The 7,065-nt window shown below is 50.0% G+C and overlaps 1 long non-coding RNA gene across 2 annotated transcripts in view; it reads right to left on the bottom strand.

Annotated features, from left to right (window-relative positions):
* Nucleotides 1-2,035: 2,035 nt before the first annotated feature.
* Nucleotides 2,036-7,065, bottom strand: part of LOC101936419 (uncharacterized) — a 52,658-nt gene continuing 47,628 nt past the window's right edge. The window contains exon 3 of one of the 2 annotated variants that reach the window (XR_508771.4): nucleotides 2,036-6,071. This is a non-coding gene — a long non-coding RNA (uncharacterized LOC101936419). The remainder of the gene's footprint in view (nucleotides 6,072-7,065) is intronic. The other variant, XR_010600790.1, reaches the window with a different exon arrangement.

Raw genomic sequence — 7,065 nt, 5'->3', positions numbered from 1 at the left:
CTGAAGCCCATAGCGCTCGGGCAGCTCGGCTCTTAAACAGAGCCGAAGAGTCATGGGAGGAGCAGAGCCGCCATTTTCCCGGACATGTTCGGCTTTTTGGCAATTCCCCCCGGACGGGGGTTTGAGTGCCGAAAAGCCGGACATGTCCGGGAAAAGGAGGACGTATGGTAACCCTAGCTAGGTTACATACCTGGTGCAAGAGGTACAAATTAAATCTCTCTCCCTTTTAATGCTGGGTGTTGGGTGAAGCAGGTTGAATAAGGGATTTATATGGCTCTGGCCATGCCTCCAATTTAGATGGCCACACCCACTTTTTCTAAAAAACAGGCAAGGTTTGATCTGCTCTGTGACATGCACTGGCAGCATGTTAATTTCTGGGTGGAGTATAAGGAGTTTTGTTTAACCTATAAAGTGCTATGGGCCTGATCTGCAGATGGGCCAGCAACTAAAATTCCAACTGATGTCAACGAGAACTGTGGGTGCTGAAAAATCCAGTCCTCTGTGTTTTGGGATGTGGCTACCCCAGATACGCTTAGTGTTCAGAGGAAGTGCTCCCGCAGCGGACCTCCCACAGGCAAGCCGCCGAAGGCTGACTGTCGCCCTCTCAGGGACCGGCAGGGTGCCCCCCACGGCTTGCGCTTGGAGTGCTGGTGCCTGGAGCCGCCACTGCCCAGGAAGAGACAGGCGACAGCCAGATGAGTGCTTTCATTTGCCCTATTTGCAAGGAAGCTAAATGTAGTTCCAGAGCTTTTGTGATTGAGGCGGAAACACAGAGGCCTGGCTCTGAGATAATCCTTGGGGATGACTTTGTGCCTAAACGTACCACTGTCCCTGCTGTCGCCGGAGGGACTGGGGAAGGGGGATGCTGGAGCTGGGGATTTATGATTACACTGCTCTACAGCCAAAATGCTTCTGAAATAAATGTAGTCAAACTTCACTAATTCTGGGTCACTGAGAACGAAAATGATGCTTAAAATTGTTTTGGCTCTAGTTTTCAAGATATGCTATTGGGTCAGTATATACGACCCTTGACTTGGGAATGGCGGAGGATAAGTGAGTTATAAAGGGAAGGGATCTCAATTTAAACCAGAAATGACTAAAATACATCTTTGACTGGATCTATGAATAAATCTATGACTGGGTTTGGACAGTACTTGCTTTTTAGGCAAAACAATGAATGATGCAATCTGAAGCTGGTATTGCGTCACACATGATATGAATTGCATCATGTTATTCCTAGAAGTCATGGATGATGCAATCATAACAAAGCTTTATACTCTGCTGAACAAATTGCCCTATATCAGCTCTAAAAATCATACAGTGTCATGCTCTCTTATTTGTCAGTGTTTGATTTTGCAAAGGGACACATTTCTGTTTAGCCAAAATGAGCAGAGATGCCTCGTACTTGTGTGAACAGTGCAGATAACTTCTGCTATGTTTGTGGTGAAGTGACTTTTGCATCACAAAAGTGCAGTATAACCACTATGGTTAAGAAAGCCTATCACCTTTATTTTGGCTGCAAAATTGGAAATCAGGACAAGAGGTGGGCCCCACACATATGCTGCAACACTTGTGCAACAACTCTTCGCAGTGGTTGAAAGGAAAAGGAAATCTATGCCTTTTGCAGTGCCAATGATTTAGAGAGAGCCAACAGATCATACCAGCAATTGTTACTTCTGCATGGTGCCTCCAGTTGGGAAAGGTGTGTCAAAGAAGAAAAAGTGGACTGGCAAGGAAAAGACGGCATGGAAAGCCTTCCAGTTAGTGGCAATAAATTTTTTCGGAAACAACAAGGCAGACAACTACAGGTTGTTGGTGGAAAACCTCCTCAAGGCATACAAAAGCCTTGGTTGCAACATGTCACTAAAGGTACATTTTTTGCACTCTCATCTAGATTTTTTTCCACCGAACTGCGGAGCAGTGAGCGACGAGCACGGCGAGCGATTTCACCAGGACATTGCAATTATGGAGAAATGCTATCAGGGCAAATGGAGCCCATCAATGCTTGCAGACTATTGCTGGACAGTGACAAGAGATGCTCCATTTAATGAATACAAGAGACAAGCGAAGAAGCGCCGAGTAGACACTGAATAGGATTAAACTATGTACATAATAGTTTTTTGCCTTTTGTTTCATAATACATTTTATTTATATAACCCTTTTGCTGATTTTTAAAGTGTTACATAAACAGGACAGGTGAAATATTATCATGTAAAGCAACCATAAACACATGAAAAGACCTAGGTTTACAATTTATGATTAAAACTCTACTATCTACACAATATACATAGACATAAAATGTAAAAACTTAAATATCTTAGAAACAGTAGCCAATCAGTTGTTTTAATTGTCATATTTGAATTCAGCACATCAAAATACATAATAAATAGCACATTTTATCTCTGAAGCAGATGACTGCTCAAAAATTGTAGACCAGTGTTACAGCTCTGGCAGGCAACCTGTATGTGGGGTTGTCGCGATGGGCTGTTATGTAGGGTTGTGTGGCACGGGATCTTCCTTGCCTCAGGATGTGTTTGGAAATGAAGGGCCAGATCCTGCGGTGTGAGCGAGAAGCACCCAGTGTGACTCAAGAGGGAAGGGGGCAAAGGTGGCCTTAAACCCCCTTTGTGCGCCCCAGTTCCTGGGGCTCTCTACACAGTGCCGGTCCCCTCTCCAAGCAAGGCTGGGAGGTGCTCTAAGTTGCACCAGAGAGCTATGACCAGGGGTACGTCTGCATCGCAATGGGGAGGTGTCATTCCCAGGACACCTCCCTTTTTGCTCAAGCCAGCACTCAACACAAACCGAGGGGCTGTGTAACCCACACACCTCCTGGGTGTGGGGCTCTGTCCTCTCTAGTGGCACCGAGCCCACTTAGAGATTAATGAGTCTGCTACAGCCTCAGCTAAGAGCCATGTGGCTTTTGGCTCATGCAATAAAGGGTCATGCATTTAGCTCCTGAGATCCCAGGTTCGATCCCGCCTGCCGAAGACTGGGGTCTGTCGGTGCTGCAGCGACTTGGGCTGGCCGCCCGACTGCCTATCCATGGGGATGGGCAGGACTGTGCTCAGGCAGCCAGTGTCCTGTGTATGTCTGCTTGAGCTGGGAGCCACACCTCACTGCTGCTGTGTAGACACAGCCAGGTACAGCAGCTGGGTGCCACCAGAGCGCAAGGTTGACCCAGCCACACCCCTTTTCTCTAGTCACAACCACTCAGCCTGCTGCAGAGAGGGAGCTGGTGTAGACTCTATGCCAGCTGAGGATCGCACTGTGCAGAGGAGATCATCCAGGACCGGTATGGAAGCTTTGTGCCACGGGAGCAGGGCAGAACTTGCTTGACGTCAGGGCCACCCAGAGGATTCAGGGGGCCTGGGGTCTTCGGCAGCGACGGCTCCTTCCGCTCCGGGTCTTTGGGGCACTTCGGCGGCGGGGTCCCATAGCAAGTGAAGGACCTGTCGCCGAACTGCCGCCGAAGACCCGGAGCGGAAGGAGCCCTCGCCGCCCAACTGCCGCTGAAGACCCGGAGCGAAAGAAGCTCCGGGTCTTCGCTCCGGGTGTGTTCGGCGGCACTGAAGGACCTGCCACTGAAGACCCATCGAAAAATCTCGTGGGGGCCCCTGAAAATTCTCGTGGGGGTCCCTGCGGGGCCCGGGGCAAATTGCCCCACTTGCCCGCCCCCCTCTGGGCGGCCCTACCTGACGTAGCAGGAGATCTGGTCTAAGACATTATCAAGCTTAATTAATTGTATTACCATAGCACCTAGGAGCCCCACTCATGGGTCAGGACTCCCGCTGTGCTAGGCGCTGTACAGACACACAAAAAGACAGCTGCCACCCCCAGAAAACTTGCAATCTGTGTAAATCATCAGATTCAAAACAACAGCTGCCTTATCTTTTCTTTGTTCACTATTGATCTCTTGCATCAATTACTCTTGAGGCCCAGTTTAACGGAATTCAAAAGAGCCCCCAAGTCAAAGGGTCCTGATCTAATTGACACGTATAAACCAGGAACCGCGCCTTTGGGTTACATCAGCGTAAGACTGGGAGAAGTATGATTGGGATCAGGCGCCATATCTGTTTATAAACTGAAGTGAGAGACAAGTGGGTGTTTGCTGTGTTGTTGTGTGTCCCAGGATATTACAGAAGTGTCCTTCAGCTGGATGTTTACATTGAGATGAGAATAATGCTCAGACAGTGCCAGAAGTCGTTTAGTGCTAAATAGAATTAACTAATTATCCTACACAAAAAGAGAACTTCCTTACCAGAACAAGTAAGTACATGCCTTGTTTGCACAGATCCCATGACGGGTTTGCTGAGCGATGACACTAATTTTTCAGTTTGGCAATACAGTTGCTAATGAGTGGGAGTCATGGGACTGGCCCTTTTGTGTTTATGAGACGGGGTCATACTGAAGGGATCTGATCAACGTGCAGCAGAGAAGGTATCCGTGCGCCCGTCATCAGGAGAGAGAGAATTATGTGTGTAACACTCTTTAATACCCAGGGGAGCTTCCATCCTGCAAGGGCGGAGCACAGGGTGTAGGCACCACCACTCAAGTCCCCGTTAACCCTTTATTTTCAGGTTTAAAGGCGATTTGAGTGGGGAATCGGCCTTTTTGATCTATGTCTACACAGCCCACAGGCCTGAGTCTCCCACTTGGGCCGACAGACGTGGGCTGGTGGAGCTTGCAGTAACTCTCAAAAAATAGCTGTGTAGCTCGCCCCCCTCCCTCCCCCAGGCTTCAGAGCCTAGCGCCAGCCCGAGCTGTAATTTCAAAGCACTGTCTCACAGCTGTCTTTAGAGCACTAGCACAAGCCCTGCTTGCCCAAGGCTATCGCCCCAGGCGGGCTGCCACAGGCCGTGTAGACATACTCTTGCTGACCCTTGGCACAGGCAAACATCAGTGCACAGATGGGTCGCTGGAATAGCATGCCACCTAAGTAGCGCCAAGTGACTGGCGTGGGATTGATCAACGGCTGAGTGATTAGGAGTGTCAAAGTCAAGGCTGACATTAAACATCTGCGAATACACAAGAGTTTGTGCAGTCCTCGCCATTCTGATATAATGTGAGGGGCAAGTACGGTATTTTGCTCTAGACCTTCTGTCGGGCTGATTTTCTTTTTGTTCGAGTGATTGGCTCGCTGCGCATTCAGCTTATTTCGGATTTAATGACGTAGAGGTGAAATTTCCACTGCTCAGAGGGCTAGCACAACACTCAATACCTAGCTGTTAGAGAGCACTTTTCAGCTGTAGATCTCAAAGCACTTTACAAAGACAACTTACCAAGGGGCGTGGTGGATTCTCCATCACTGACAAGTTTTAAATCAAGCTTGGACGTCTTTCTAAAAGCTCTGCTCTAGGAATGATTTTGGGGACATTCGCTGGCCTGTGTTATACAGGAGGTCAGACTAGAGGATCACAACAATCCCTTCTGGCCTTGGAATCTCTGAAATTTTCCACCAGCTACGGCTGAGTTCAGAGACAGCAACACGCTTTGTTCTTCAGCCCTCTGGTGCTACGAGTGTGAGTTCGTCTCAGACAATGGAGGAAGGGCCCTTCACAGAGCAGTGAGTTAGCTACAGGGTAATAGGTTTCAGAGTGGCATGACTAGTGAGAGGAGTGTGGGTAGGGAGGGGTTGGGTGTGTGAGGAAGCACTCTCCCCCTCCCCCCCTCCATACTGCAGCTTAGTGGATGAGATGGGGCTGCCAAAGAGAGCGAAAAGAAAGGGGGAAGGGCTTGTTTTGTGTGAAAATGCCAGGCCTTGGGAACTATAGTGGCTGCATCTCAGCAATCCAGTCTAGCAACTAGCCCAGCACTGCAGAGTTAGCTACCCCCTCTCTGCAGTCTTCCTGTGCTCTCAGCAGGGAGGGAGGCTTCATTTATAGCTGCTGAGATGGCACTGCACAAACAGCAGCAGAAGTGCAGGCAGGAGCATTGCTCATAGCATCCCTCCCAGGCCCAAGGTCCCTTCCACAGCCATCGTCTCATGGACCTCTTCCGTGTTACTGTCTAACGTTGAATGGCTCCCCAGACTGGGCTCCGTAAGAGCAGGCAAAGAAGAAAACTCCTGAAGCCTGGAAAGTCAGCAATAAAAGAGAGATCCGTTTTATCACAAATACTATAGCAAAGCAAACGTCAGAAGTTTGCCACAGTAGCTGAAATAGGGTACCTCCCCCTCTCCCAGGCTGAAGTTATTACAACAGCCAAGGGCGGATTAAACTTTTGTAGGGCCCTGGGCCAGAGCAAGTGGGGGCCCCTCCCTACCCCTTCTGCCTGCAGTGCCCCCGCTCCCTGCCCCCCCATTCCTGCTGGGGAGTGGGGTGGGAGCTCGGGGGTTTCCCCCGCTCGCTGCCAGGAGTGACAGGTGGGCAGAGCAGGACAAGCTCCGACCCTGCTCCCCAGTAGGCGCACTGGACAGGCGGGTGGAGCGGGCCGGGGCACGGGGGCACCGATTTTTCCAGGGACCCCCAATTGGCCGGGGCCCCATGGCACAGACCCCGTTGGCTCAGTGGTTAATCTGCCACTGACAATAGCAAACTGCAGATGCAAATGTAAGCTACTGGTCAGTGTGTGTTGTGTCCCTCCCCCACACAGGCACAATCCACAGACAATGTGAGTCTGCTACAGCTCTCAGCTGGCTCTTTAGCTCCGGAGGTCTCGGGTTCGGTCTCTGGTGTGAGCCAGGATGGCGGCCTTACACAAGCGTCTCATTTCACTTGTTCCTGCTTTCTCTGGCTGCGCTTTGTTTGAATGTGGCGTGGGTCTGCTCTAAACTCTTATTGACTTCAACAGGAGCAAGTTGTGCTTCATTCTCAGCACTGGCTAGTCTAGTCTCATTGTCTGGGTGAGCTACAACAGTCCCCTCTCCTCTATCCATTGCCACATGCGAATAGTCTGTAACAAAACTCACAGGAAAGACAACTGGAGGGAATTAAGTCCACCGATGACTGAAGGGGATATTCCCACCATGACGTGAACTATGGCCACCTGAGATCTGACCCCGCAATGATGTCCCCATGTGGTACTCCAGAAGCAGAAGGGAACCACTATGGCCCAGGCCCCCAAAGA

This window comes from Chrysemys picta, chromosome 4 (genome assembly GCF_011386835.1).
Source record: "Chrysemys picta bellii isolate R12L10 chromosome 4, ASM1138683v2, whole genome shotgun sequence".
Lineage (NCBI taxonomy): Eukaryota > Metazoa > Chordata > Testudines > Emydidae > Chrysemys > Chrysemys picta.
This window is presented reverse-complemented; position numbering and strand designations above follow the sequence as displayed.